Here is a 15,059-nt window from a genome sequence, read left to right as displayed (position 1 = left end):
AGGGAGCCAAGGCGGTTTACAGATAAAATGAGAACAGCTCATTGCTGTGCTAAAATAACACTGAAGCAGATTGTTAACAAAATCTGGCTAATGGGGAGTTATTTATTTCGGAAGAGGCCTGCATGCTTCTCCTCTTAATAGCAAAACAGGCTTCTTCCCTCAATAACAATAGCAGAAGAACTGGGGGATTGCGCAAGGAGTGCCATGTGACAGGAACAGCCAGGGGTGGAAGCGAAAATGGGTGGCTCTGTTGCCATGACAAAAACATGGACAACTCATGTGGGGCCCAACTGGCAGGCAGAAGGCTGGTGACAATGTGTCATCAGCAAATAGCATTTGAAACCCTTTGCAGCGTCCTAAACAGTTGGACTATTGATTTCAGAGAATCACATTTCCAAGGGATCCCAAGAGGGCAGCATAGATATCTCATTAAACATGAAATGATATTTCTGAACACCCGGCTTTCCTCCTGTTTCTCAAAAAAAAAGAGCTGCTAATGGAAATAGAGCAATAGTTGGGTTGTTATTGCCTCACTGTCATGATCCTTGAAATTGATGTTAGAAGCTACTAGAATGCTCTGGAAACACTGCTGTGTTTGGAACTGTAATTGAAATTTATATGTATCTCAATACTGTAATTGTGAGTCCATATTCTACAAAGATGGTATAGTTCATGATCTTTTAAATCTTTTTTTTTTCACATTTCATTTGTCCCTCAAGTTGCTCAGAATATGGTATACATCCTCACAACACCCCTGTGAGGTGGGCTAGAGTGACAATCCAAATATCACCCACTGTGTTTTGTAGGGATCCGTTCTGGATTTCCCTCAGCTCCAGTGAAGCCCTCTAACCACTACCCACACTGCCTCTTAAAACTAAATGCAGCTCAGATATCCTCTGCTGCTACATCTTCTTTTTAATTATTATTATTTTTCAGATAGCCGGTTTGGGGAGCATTATTTTCTTCGGAGCTTAACCTGTAGAATGACTGGATTGAAAGTGACAAGCCAGAGACATTCCTGCCATTCAGGAGAGGCTTAAGGAATTTCTTATTGGCTAAATTACAAATATGTAGCATTTTGCCCAGTACTACATGGCGATTTCAGCCTGCTTGACCGTGACAAGATTAGCGTTCTCGCTCTCTACCCCCAACCCCTTCGTAATGGTTGTGTAAAAAAAGAAAGAAAAGAAAAGATTAAGTTGTACCAGGCAGAGATGCAGAAAGTGTGTAAAACCCAGGTCTTTACCTTGAATGATTCTCTCTTTCATTCATTTGGTGCCTTAATTAGCCCCCATGTCCTTTAACCTCCTGAGAAATAAATAAGGGGTTAGATTTGGGTGGGGTGGGGGAGAGGGATCAAGACACACACTGATTTTACCACACACCACTAGATAATACATCAAGGAATGTTTGCAATTAGCCCAACCTCTCCCATTTCAGCTTCATTTCATAAAATTGGCTGCTTTAAAATAATGACCGCTCGACTGTGATTGAGGTGTTTCATAGGCATAGCTGAGCTCTTAAACAAAAACAATACTACAGTGCATTTATAAACCAGATTTTAGCGCTGTAATATTCTCCCTATAAGAGTGGCTTCTCTTGGATAATTACCTCCTCTCTGTGTTTGTGGTCTTTATTTCTCTTCTCTTCTTCTACACCAGAACTGGAAACCTTTGGCCTTCCTGGGATTCAACTCTCATCACCTCAGATTTCTGACCATGTGTGGTATGGCTAAGGGGAATTGGACAATTCTCCAGTTGGAGAGACATAGAAAGTGGAGTCCTTGCTTAATCGGTATTGGGACCTGTAGTTTTTAATTGTAGTTTGCTGTCCTGGCCTCCTTGGGGACAGAAATTCAATAAATAAATAAATAAAACCTGTTCGTAAATAATCTAGAATTGAGGATGAGCAGTGAGGTGGCTAAGTTTGCTGACAACACTAAGTTGTTCAGGCTCATTAAAACAAGAAGTTTGCAGCGTCTACCTAGGCAATGAAGTACTTTTCCCACCCATGCTGGCCACTGAATCCCCTTGACCAAGAAGGTACATAAAACGGCTTCTTGTCCCAGTTGAGCCTTTTGCCCAAGCAGAACTCTCTTCCTGTGCTGTTGGTGCCTTTCTCTATCCTTTTCCAGTCCTGGCTTTCTGGTTTGTTCCTTTATCTTGCATTCTGGTTTTTCCTCCAGAGCTGACTTGCTCTTTGGTTCCGACTCATGGCTTTGTCCCCTGACACAAATGCTACTCCTCTCGGCATCCAATTGACAGCAATCGACAAGTCTTCCCATTTGAGTTTTTATTAAGTTTCTCATTTGTTCCAGTCTTTTTAGGTCAATTCAGCAAATCTCTGCATCAGTTTGCATTAAAAAAAAAAAGTCCTCATGAAAACACCATTTTGGTGCAAACTTCTCCAAATATAGACATTTTCCTGTATCATTTTTGCAACCAGTTTTTCCTAATGTAATACATTTTTGTATGCTATTTTTGCTCATATATGCATTTTTATATAGAGTAATCATTAGTTCTCTAACAACAACAACAAAAGAGGTACCAAAACATGCATGTATTAGGGCCTAATATGTGCCCTTTTGGGCATTTATTATTTTTTTTTGCAAACTTCGTTGCAAAATTTGGGAAAGCACAAATCTCAAAAGGATAGCTGTGTTTTGGTTTTAAATATTGTTTTGGCAAGTTCAAATTAGGTTGGCTCACATTAAAATGTGAACTGAGCTGAATCGCCCTCCTGCCCTCGTCCCTAGATGACCTTAAAACAAAACAAAACACTGAAAACAAAACAAAACACTGAAAAGTGTGCATCACAGCAATTTGATTTGTGAAACCCTGTTATATAGGCACCTTTGCTCTCAAAGGCTACTAAACATTAACTCCTGATCTGTAGTCAGTCTAGCACTTGTTAGGTCATGCAAAGCCTCTCTTGAATACCAGACAATAGTATTTCCTGAAGTAGTCGGCAGATGGCGATAGTGCTTCCTAGAGATGCTGTTTCTTAACACTGTTAATTTAATTTATTAAGTGTCTTGAAACGTAGTATTTCCCACTCACTGCCAATAAAATACATAAAAGCATTTTAGGAATCGCTTTTACACTTACTTTTTTTTTTTTTTTACTGTTTCGGTTCTGCATTTTGATATCTGTTACGATAGGACAAAAAGCAAACTGCATGCTTAAAACATGAAATGGAAGTGACAGGTGGCCATTGATGCTTTTGTTGCTGTGTAATACAGCTGAGGATTTTAAAGTTTTTGAGTTTTTTTGTTTGTTTACAGGCTTTAACAGTTTATTGTACACCACTGAGTTTTTGTGTGTGTCTAAAACAGACAAGTTTCAAAGCAAGTATGCAGCCCCGATGTGCTATATTGGAAAAAAATTGTTACATAGTCAGCAATGTGGGGTTTTCGGAAAATTCGCAAATGAGGGGAATTTCATGTAGGAAAAAATTCAGGCTGTGATGGAAGTTGTTCCGATGCCCTGGAGAGGGATTTTAACTTAGCATGTTTATTCTGCATGTATTTAGTAAACAAAACTAAAAGCTTTGAAGCTGCCAAGCTGGCCACATTATTAGCACTTGCCGTCCATTCATTATTATGAAATGCAGGTGGTTGTGGGTTTTTCCTATGGAAAAATAAAGCACTGGAAAAAATTCTGTCAATGTATATGCATGGTGTACTGGTTAGAGTGCTGGACTAGGACCTGGGAGACGAATCAGTCAGTGTCAGCCTGACCTGATAATAGTGATGAGGATAAGATGGGGAGGAGAAATGCATTCTCTTGAGCTCCTTGGAGGAAAGGTGGGGTGTAAATGCAACCAACCAACCAACCAAAATAAAATGAAACATGACTGTTGGATTTGTAGAAAGTTGCTGGGATGAGGAGAACTCCTCAGGAACAGGGATGGCTCTTTTGTATGCCACACTAAATGGCCTTTTCGCCTCTTGATGATAGGCTTGTGGTGCATTTTCTTTGCAGGAATCATCTGCTTGCTGCTTTCGGGATGCACTGGTACAAGTCATCTTGCCATTGCATCCCTTTTCATATCTTTAGGACTCATGTACCAGCAGTTTCACAGTGTGCTTTTCAAATCTTTTATCTCCTGCATACACTCAGTGGGCAGTTGATTAATCATTTATGCTCCTTACCGTATTCTTCCATGTATAAGACGCCCCATGTATAACACACCCCTATTTGGGGGGACTGAAATTTAAGAAAATGGGGGGAGATGGCACAGAGCTGTTGAGCTTTTTTGGGGGGGGGTTGTCAAGGGTTGTTGAGCTTTTGGGGGGGGGGGTTGCTGAAAATTGCTCACCCACACACATTGCAAAAACCGCCTCTTGTCTGTCCCCTCGCCGGCAGAAGCTGCCAATTGCCCGCCCTATTGCCACGACGACAGCCAATCAGCACTAGTCCTTGACGCAGCCACCAATAACATGCCCAACAGCCACTGACAGCCATGGCAGCAACCAGTCAAACGTCCACCCCATGCGCTATCCATGTAAAAGACGACCCCCACTTTTTAGCACAATTTTTAAAGGAAAAAAAACTAGTCTTATACACGGAAAACTACAGTATCTCATTTCTAGATGCATTTCCACGGCTAGAAAGTTTTGTACAGTTACACCAAATCTAACAGGATAATTAAAAACAGCAACCTCAAAAGCAGATTGGTTCCTTCCAAGATATTAAATACAATGTTGAGGTGCCATAGACGGTGGGTGGGAAGGAAGGAGATGGGAAGAGAAAAGGAGATAGCCTGCACAAGACCTCTAACAGTTTATTGCAGTTATCCCACGGGGGGGGGGGGGGTTAGGGCTGAAGAAAAAGGACATGGTAAGTAAAGGTAAAGGTACCCCTGCCCGTGCGGGCCAGTCTTGACAGACTCTGGGGTTGGTGCGCTCATCTCACTCAAGAGGCCGGGGGCCAGCGCTGTCCGGAGACACTTCCGGGTCACGTGGCCAGCGTGACAAAGCTGCATCTGGCGAGCCAGCGCAGCACACGGAAACGCCGTTTACCTTCCCGCAAGTAAGCGGTCCCTATTTATCTACTTGCACCCGGGGGTGCTTTCAAACTGCTAGGTTGGCAGGCGCTGGGACCGAGCAGCGGGAGCGCACCCCGCCGCGGGGATTCGAACCGCTGACCTTTCGATCGGCAAGCCCTAGGCGCTGAGGCTTTTACCCACAGCGCCACCCGCGTCCCTAAAAGGACATGGTAGATGGTTAAAAAACCAAAAAAGCAAACAACCCCCCAAAAAACTTTGCTGTATACTTATTTGATAGTAATCTCCTCAAGCCCAGTGGGGCTTACTATTTGAGTAACCTGCACAGGATTGGGAATTTTAACTTGACCAAGCCATGGTGAAAATTATTACTATATTAAGTAACTATAAGTACCTCTGTGTTTGTTTTCCCCCATCCCTAGTTTAAAACATCCAGTGTTTCTTTGTTGAATTGTCAGAGTGAGTCTAGAAAGTGTTGTATCCAGTAAGTAATATATGAAAACCTTGTCATTGAGGGTGGCAGGGGGGTGGGGGGTGAGCACGTGGCTGCTCAGTGATGTAAAGCTGAAGACCGATCCTTTGTACTATTAAAAAAAAGTTCACTTAGGCTAGAAGACCTTGGAAGACCCTAAAGCTGCCATTATTAGCTGTGGGGTGGGGAACAAATAGCTTCTGACGGCAACTTTTTTCTTATTGACTTCTTCAGAATCTGCGTTGTGTCTTGAAAAGGAGCATATTGAAGGGTTCTTCTGTGTGCTTTAAACAAACCAAGATATAAAAGCGATGGAGGTCCCTCGCCCCTGACTGCCGTTGGGCAATGTACTTTATGTTTGTAAGCTTCTGCTGCTACAAGTTGCTGCTGGTGCTGTTTTCTAGCTATTCTGAGGATTCTACAGCCCTAAAGACTGTGATCCTTTGACATCTTTGAAACCAATCCCGTTTTTGCTAAAATCCAGGTGTCCTAAAAACATATATAAATTTAGAACTTTGTACTATGAATAGAAAAGCTTCATTTAGAATGCTGTGTCCTTACTATTTTTTTTTTAAGTAATTGTGGAGTGTTTCAAATGGGGTGATGAAGATTTAATGGGAAGAATGGGTTTGCATATCAGCTTTTTACAAGAGGGATGAGTTTTCTATTTTGTTATTTTTGACTTTCTGAAATGGTGGCATCTGTCTGTCTTGGGAAACAATGGAGTGGGTCTCTGGTGGTGAAGTCAAACCGCTAGAGAATTACAGCGCCTGCTGTGGCTGCAGAGATGCAGCTGCCTCCTGTGTTTTTGCTGCACTAGCATCACCCAAGTGACCTCTCTGGGTCGCAAACCTTGGCAGTGTGTATGGAGGTCCTGGCCTAACCAGAAGACAAGACCTCCCTCTTGGCCTTGCTGATGTGGTCCAAAGGAAAGCAGAGCCATAGGTTTTGCAGCAGCTTGACTGCAGGTGTTGCTAGAAGGTGGCGTACAAGATGCCATCCAATCGCCTTAGGGACTCCACTCTGGATTTCTGTAGAGTTTACACCTTAGTCTTTTCTTCTGCAAGGCACTGAAAGTTTAGGATCACAGTTTTCCTTCTCCAGGATGGGCTGCCTTTTCAGGTTGAAGAGCCCCATCTGCCCCTCACTTCCCACTTCAGCACATGCAGAAACTGCCTTCTTGACTGCTGACCCCACTTTTGCTCTCTTCCACGCAATCCGCCAGAGCCTGTCTTCACATGCAGGGGAAATCCCTAACTCACAGAGGGTTTGTGACCCATCAACCCTCACCTGGTTAGCCAGCCAGCTGAAACTGTTTCCTGAGGTGTGGCCGTTGTCACATGCTGACAGCTTCTAGGAGCCACAGGTGAGAACAGAGTGCAGGGTGGGGACCAAAGGTGGACAAACTCCCAGCGGCGGAGGAAGCCGCTTGGGCGCCTGGGGTGGCATGCCCAGGGGCGAGGCGATCCTCCAATAGGGCGGGGCCTCTGGAGTCTGTCTGCCTCCTCCCACTCAGCTGCCCTACAGCTTGGGGGGGGGGGAGGCAATGGGTGGACCGTTTGGGCAGCGTGGAGCCTGCACACACGCAAGCCACTGCATCTCTCCCAGGAGAGACGCGTGGCTCAGGCTCACTGCAGGCCCCACAGTGAGTGCCACTCGGCATTTTGTCATCCCCCCTCAGTGACACCCGGGGCGACCCGCACCCACCGCACCCCCTTCCTCTGCCCCTGAAACTCCCCCAGAAGGAGCACGACGTGTTGCCCACCAGAGGTACTACCCCTCCCCTAACACCCCATACAGATATTATTATTATTCATTTCATTTTTATACAGTGGTACCTCGGGTTAAGTACTTAATTCGTTCCAGAGGTCCGTTCTTAACCTGAAACTGTTTTTAACCTGAAGCACCACTTTAGCTAATGGGGTCTCCTGCTTTCGCCATGCCACCGGAGCACGATTTCTGTTCTCATCCTGAAGCAAAGTTCTTAACCTGAAGCACTATTTCTGGGTTAGCGGAGTCTGTAACCTGAAGCGTATGTAACCTGAGGTACCAGTGTATTGCTTTTTATTTTTAAGGGGGGGAAACCCAAACAGTTTACAACCTACATTAAAATACCAAATAAAACAATTCAGAATAAAACATTACTGAGGAAAGTCAAATATAAAGTATACATTCAAAGCATCATCATTAACAGGAAACTAAAATGTTACCTTAAAAATTTTCAAAATAAAACATTACAAAGGTAAACTACAGAATGCACATTTAACGCAGCAAAGTTAACAAAACAATTGTTCACCTTAAACATTTCAGAAGAAAATGTCACTGAAGGAAGTCAAAAATTAAAAAAAAACAAAACCCACATCTAAAACAGCATAGTTAGCAAGAAATATCATAAACATAGTATATTGCTACTGTTGCTGCCAATCGTGCCCATGGTTGTTCATGGCGGACAGCAGCTGTGGAAGCTCAGACTTGATGATCTGAGTCTGCCCTAAGAGACAGCCAACATGGTCTCTGGCCTCTACAGCAGCCTCAGCTTTTGGAGCTGGAGTCAGTCAGGGACCTGGTGGAAAAAAGGCCTGCAAGGCAGAGAGCAGGTCTTTCCTGTCTCACTGCCAAGATGGTCAGCCATTCATTTTGTTTCCTAAGCAGCTGCTGAAGATGTATTCCACAGATCTGCAGTTTATACATGGCCTCTGCTTATTGATTAATTATGCTACATTATATCTCTTTTCATGTTCTTACATACAAAGAAAACTTTATTATTATTATTGCTTTTTATGCTTTAAAACCAGCTGCCAGTTTGTTTCCAGGTCTGATTCAAAGTGCTCACATTGGTGTTTAAATCCCTAAATGACTTAGACCCCCAATATCTGAAAGACCACCATCTTCGCTATAGGCACTCTTGAATGTTAAGATCAGCAGAGGTGGTCCTCTTGGTAGTTCCGCTGCCCTCAGAGGTTCAGGTGATAGTTACCTGAGAAGAGGGCATTCTGTGTGGTAGCACCTAGATATGGAATTCCCTCCCCACAGAGGTGTGTCTGGGACCTTCATTATACAGTTTTTGTTGTATAATGAAAACAAGCCTGTCTGCCCCAACCTTTGACACCAGAGATAGGTGTCTTATGGAATCACTGTATTCCTGTGGATTTGTTTTTTAACTGCTTTTAATATTCCATTTTAGATTGTTATTACAAGACTTGGGACCTACTGTTGAAGGGCAATAACCAAATAAATAAATAAATTTGATGCATTGGGCAGCAAAAGTTAATAAACTGGATTTCATATCAGCCGGAATTTAACTAATTTCCCTGAAACAACAAAGAGTCTTAAAGACTAAACACTTATTATGGCATAAGTGTTTGTGGACTGCAGCTCGCTTCATCTGACGCATTAAGTATTTAGTATCCTTGATTTATCTTGAAGTGCTATCTCATTCAGGATAACAGCTCATGCACCTGATGAAGTGGACTGTGGTCCATGAAAGTTCATGTGTAATAAGGGGCTACAAGTCTCTGTGTCTTTCCTGTAAGAGACTAATGCCTGGGAATGGATTCTCTTTGACTGCAGCATTCTACTTCATATACTGCTGCGGCGGGAAGGTAAATGGCATTTCTGTGCGTTCCAGTTTCCGTCACAGTGTTCCATTGCACCACAAATGGTTTCATCATGCTGGCTACATGATCCGAAAAGCTGTCTGTGGACGAACGCCAGGTCCCTCAGCCTGAAAGCGAGATGAGCGCTGCAACCCCATAGTCGCCTGTAACTGTCCAGGGGTCTTTTACCTTTTTATCTTTTATTCCTCTCCTGACTAAACAATCCCTGTAATTATTCTAGTTTCTCTTATTATCTTTGTTCCAATTAGAATTAATTATTCCTGCTTGAAACTAGATGCTATTTTAAATGAAATGCTGCTCATTTAAGCGTGCGCCAATAATTCCCCATCTTTGAAATTCTCTTGTGTTAGTATGATATGCTTGGCTTAAAACTGAAACCAATGGAAACCTCTTTGCTCTCACCCTCAGAAATGTGACCAAATGTCTTACTTAAGGGTTTAATGTCAACAAGGCATCCAAGTTGCTTTATATTCAGAATCACACAAGCAAGCGTGTAATGAGGATTTCCTCCTACTTAAGAGGTTCCTGGCTGTTAACAGCAAAGTGAGAAGTCGCTGTTTTGTTTGCCTGTGCTAGAAAGTCAAACCACACACAGAGAGAAATCTAGTTGGAGCCTAATAATTCATCAGCCATCCTTTGAAAAACAAGCTCTGGTTTCCTTCCTACTGAATTAATATCAAAACATATCCTGCGTAATATGATCTTCTCACATAACACCTTTTGCAAAACTGCCTTCAGTAATTTCTCAGTTCACTTTACGAAACCTTTCTTTTTGTAATGGTTTGGAACATCACTCCGACGTATTTTGTTCTCAGATATGACTTGTGGGCTGTATTGTCAGAACATACATAGGAAACATTCACACAACAAGGAAAAATGACTGTTTATTTTAGTGACTTGTTGTCTTTTTTTGATGGAATTGCAAACTTGGTGGATCAGGGAAATGCTGTGGGCATAGTGTATCTTGATTTCAGTAAGGCTTTTGACAAAGTCCCCCATGATATTCTCACAAGGAAGCTGGCAAAGTGTGGGCGGAACAAGGTAACTGTTAGGTGGATTTGTAGCTGGTTGACTGACCGAACCCAAAGAGTAACCATAAATGGTACCTCATCATCCTGGAAAAAAGTGACAAGTGGGGTGCCACAGGGTTCTTTGTTGTTCAACATCTTTATAAATGACTTGGATGAAGGAACGGAGGGGATGCTCATCAAATTTGCAGACGACACCAAACTGGGAGGGGTAGCTAATGCTGCAGAAGACAGAATCAGAATTCAAAATGACCTTAACAGATTGGAGAACTGGGTGCAATCTAAGGAAATGAATTTCAATAGGAATAAACGTAAGGTTCTGCACTTAGGCAGGAAGAACCAGATGCACAAATATAGGATGGGGGACACCTGACTTACTACCAGTACATGTGAAATGAATCTAGGGGTCTTACAAGGAACGTTTGAAGGAACTGGGTGTGTTTAGTCTGGAAAAAAGGGAGACTGATTGCCAACTTCAAATATCTTAAGGGCTGTCACATTGAGGAGGGAGCATGGTTGTTTTCTCCTGCTCTTGAGGATAGGACTCGAGGCCATGGCTTCAAGTTACAAGGAGATTTTGACTTAACATTCAGAAAAACTTTCTGACAGTAAGAGCTGTTTGGCAGTGGAACAGACTCCCACGAGAGGTGGTGGACTCTCCTTCCTTGGAGGTTTTTAAGCAGAGGTTGGATGGCCATCCGTCATGGATGCTTTAGCTGAGATACCTGCGTTGCAGGGGGTTTGACTAGATGACCCTTGGGGTCCCTTCCAACTCTATTCTATTATTCTACTCATTTTACTGTTGTTTTAATTGTCATGATACACAAATCCCTCAGGCCTCATATGGGAATTTGAATAGCTATTAAGGGATTTTTTTCATAGTATGTCAGCAGTACATGCAGTTTACCATGCTGAGTAGGTTTGGAGGGTTTTTGTTTGTAGGACTGAGGTGAAACCTAAAGGGAACATATTTCTTCACCTCCATGAATCACATCCCTCCCCGTGTTGGCAATTGTTTTGGCAGTAAAATGGGGCAAAAATTGTTGCCTATTCAGAGTAAGTACAGGAAATATTGCCCTCAATTTGATTTGGCTTCATGATGCTGTCACACCATCAATTCCAGCTAGGTAATATCATGGTGATGTCACACTGCTTGTATATCACAGATGGGACAATGTTAAATTCAAAATGGTGACTTAATAATTGATCTCTGCTTCCATCTAAGTGGAAACCTCTGTTCTGTAGCAGCTCATTTATGAATTCAAGCCATTATCTCATGAGATTTGCTGCTGTTGAAAATAAAGGCCTGCAAAGCAACCTATTCATCACATTTCTTCGCTTTATTAAGCAACTATGCAGTGTACAAAACAAGGCTTTACAGTTGAAAATAGATTCTGCTCAATCATTATTCAAAAACATTTACTCCAGTATCTAGTATAGAGCGGTGAATATTTTAAGTGGCTCAGTACTGCTTTGCCTGACCCTCAGTTGAACTATTGCTATTAACTTGGCTTTTTAGTCTCCGCTTGGGCCAAAAAAGGGAATCAGTCATTCCTTGCTTGATGGAATTTGGGAGATTCCAGAACATAGCACACAGTATGCGAGCTGCCACAAACATAGATAATTCAAAAACTAATCTGTAACTATGTACAGGCAGTAATTTCTTTAGATAGCAATATGGGTCAGAACTCCATTTTCTGTAGGCCAGCTGACTCAAGCCATTGAAGTTGAGTGCTTCTTCACTCCCTTTATCCCTTTTGCAATGTGTTTTCCTGTTTATTTACTATATTTCCATGATGCAAGTACTTCTGAGGCTGTTATTTCATTCAGCAGATGAAACAGATCGGCTGTGTTTCCATGAAGGTGACTGCGATAATCCTGCACTTAGTGCTTGATCATCAAGTTCAGTGATGTATCCAAAAGTATTTTATTATAATTCAGTGGGCTCAGTATGCACATAAATAACATCACAGCTCATTTAAGCAGAGAAATAAAACCAAGCAATTCAGTAGGAAACCATTGCACATGTTCGCCGTAAAATACCGGTAGCATTTTTAAAAAAATAAAAAAGGTAATCTCTTAATGATTATGTTAATCGTGTGATAAAATGAAAGCCTTTAAATTGTTTTTTTTGTGCTACTGCTTATCCAACCTTCTCGGTATTGATGCTGACATAAAAGCTATTACAGGCTGCAGGCAACGAAGGGTAGATTCTGGCTTGCTTTATTTTTATTATTAACTATGATGTCTAATAGCTAAAGTCATTTAAGTGGCACAAAACTGTTTTGAATTAACAAAATCTCCCATTCTTTGCCAAATTGTTCCCGTGGCACTTAATATTCACTGCAAAAGCATGTAGCGTGAAAACATGGTCATACTGATAAAACAAGTGGTCTTTTGTGCTGTGGACAGTACTGGAAAAATAAAAAAATAAAAATGCTGCATTAAGAACTATAATGGTGGCTTTTATTATTCAAATGCACATGGATTCTTTTGTCTGTGGATGGCTACCTGATCCTAAACAGCATCTCAAAGCAGCATTAGTTTTTTCTCATTGTGTGATGCTGCAGAATGTGATGACTAGTTGTCATTTGTTGTTGTTGCACCTTCCAGATCCTATCATAAAACATGGAGAGTAGCTGATTGGTTTAGGGTATTGTTATAGTAATGAGTTTGTTGTGGGGTATTGTTATGAGTTTGTGCCTTGACTCCCCTACATTCCTGGGTCTAGTGGGTGTTGGAGTTTAATCAATGCTTGGAGTGTTAAGATGGGCTGCCAGACACTGAATTTAACAGTGTCAAAATACAGGCCAAACCAGGAAATCACCTAGGAGAAGAGCTGTCATGTCCCCATGATGCAGGCTGAGAGAGTCTATGTAAAGCGTTTCACATCCAAGGAACCTGACATCCCTTCCTCCACCTCGCCATCAGGTTTTTGATCTGAGCCAGAGAATATTTTTCAACCTGAAAGCTTTTTCCTTTGAAGTGAACTTCTGCGAACCCTCAGAGTTCTTTTTCTGAGCCTTATTAGAAGACCTTAGATGACGCTCCTAAAAGTTAGAGCCAGGTGCCCTTCAGATTTGGAGACTCTGAATTGTATCCATTGCTGCACATGTCTACTTATGCAACAGGACACGCCTTTCCTCTCCTCTCCCCATCTGCACCCTCAAAATCTTCTCTGGGGGGTCCATCAACCCCCTGGAAGTGATTTCAAGGGTGTGTGGCAGGGTTGCAGGGGAGAGAATGGGAAAGTTCCTTTGCTCAGGCCAAAGTCTAGCAAAACAGCAGTACTGGATACTGCTTACCTATTGTCATGAAATTCTATTCAGTATTGATCCAGAGCAGATTCCAATGTACACTTAGCAGAGTAAAAACTTACACACATTGCAGGATTCCCTCTAAAATAGACCAGAGACAATTGTATTTCACCCAGCAGAGCTTACTGCTACTGAAGGCAAATGAGCATAATGGTCACAAATCCAATACATTCAGGATTGGCATTGTCCATAAGAAATCCAGTTGCAGCCGACTTAAATTTACAATAACTTATAATAAGACTAAACCTTACCATTAAGTATACTGTGTATGGAACACCACACCAGAAGGAAGAGAGATAGAAAGAGAAATGAAGACCCAGGCTCCTTCTGGCCTATTATTATAGTCAGCATGACCTTGACAGAAGTGATAACAAAACCAGTTTAAGCCAGCTGTACTCAGCTTCTCTAAAGGAATAACCCAAACACCATGAACCTTGTGCTTGCTTCTTTCACACAGAGAAGCTTCCAGGACTCCCTTGAATTAATTAGAATAGCAATGATCTCTACACATCGGATCAATACTTTCTGTACTAAGAAATGCAAACTGGCCTGGACCATGAATTGTTAGACTGGTCACCAAGCATGGAGTCAAAACTACAAGATCATTTAGAGGCTTCCTTTCTCCATTTCTGGAAACTAAAAGCCACTTTAATGTGGGTTGAAGCCTTGTTTCGCAGTCCTGTTTCCGGACTGAGTTCCGTCTCGCTGACTGGACTGGTTTTCTAGTGAAATTGGCCTAACCCTAAAGGCACTGCATAGTTCATGAAATGTTTTTAGTTGATGTGGGTTGGTGGGGCTTGTGTTTTGGCATCATTAATTGTTAGAAACCTAAATTTTTAACCTTTTCTTTTATATCCCATGACATTTTGAAACAAAAGTTCCATTGAAATGAGAGCAAAGGCTAAAAAAGTATTTGATTTTTTGATTTTTTTTATAATCGCAAAGCCCAGTTCCTAGGGCAATATTAATAGGAACAAAAGGTCATTATTATAAACATCCTCCCTTTGAATACGTGTCTTACTTGAAATCTGGTATGTTTTTCTGACCATGTTTGCCACTATTAGCTAAATTACATATGAAGAAAGAGACTTGGTTGGGCATTATTAAGTGAGGTTTTTCCTCACTTTGGTTTATAGGTACATCTATCTAAATAATTGTCTTAATTTTTTAGAATGGGGGGGTCATCCATTACCTTATATAGAAAGTAGAGGCAGAAGATCACTTGCTGATTCAAAAATACAGGGTTAATTCTAAATAGTGCTATACTCCTAGCATCAGGAAACAATTTAAACAATCCGTTCTTTCCTATTACTTTCTTTTAGTCTGTTCTGTGGTGGTTTTAACTTTTGAAATAAAGTCACAATAAATCACTCCCAATACAAGCTCAGTAGGGCACATTTTAAATACATGTTGAGCTGGTTTTTGTGAATTTTCACATTTACAGTTGAATGAGGCTGGCTTACATTGCACCCTGAAGATGTCTGTATGCACAGGGAGTTAGATTCTCTTCTGTGGCTGAAGTACTCAATGCATGCTAAAGAAAATGCTTTAAAAGTTTCCCTCGCTCTTAGAAGAAAATGTTAAAGAGGTACAGTTCAAACTGTTCTTGTGATCTTTG

At 41.8% G+C, this 15,059-nt stretch overlaps 1 protein-coding gene across 6 annotated transcripts in view; it reads left to right on the top strand.

Moving 5' to 3' along the window:
• MITF (melanocyte inducing transcription factor) overlaps nt 1–15,059 on the top strand; it is a 135,516-nt gene that overhangs the window by 101,932 nt on the left and 18,525 nt on the right. The window lies entirely within an intron of this gene.

Source organism: Podarcis erhardii, assembly GCF_964252035.2.
Source record: "Podarcis erhardii genome assembly, chromosome: 2".
NCBI classification, from domain to species: Eukaryota; Metazoa; Chordata; class Lepidosauria; order Squamata; family Lacertidae; genus Podarcis; species Podarcis erhardii.
The sequence above is the reverse complement of the archived record's forward strand: the minus strand, read 5'-3'. Positions and strand labels throughout refer to the sequence as shown.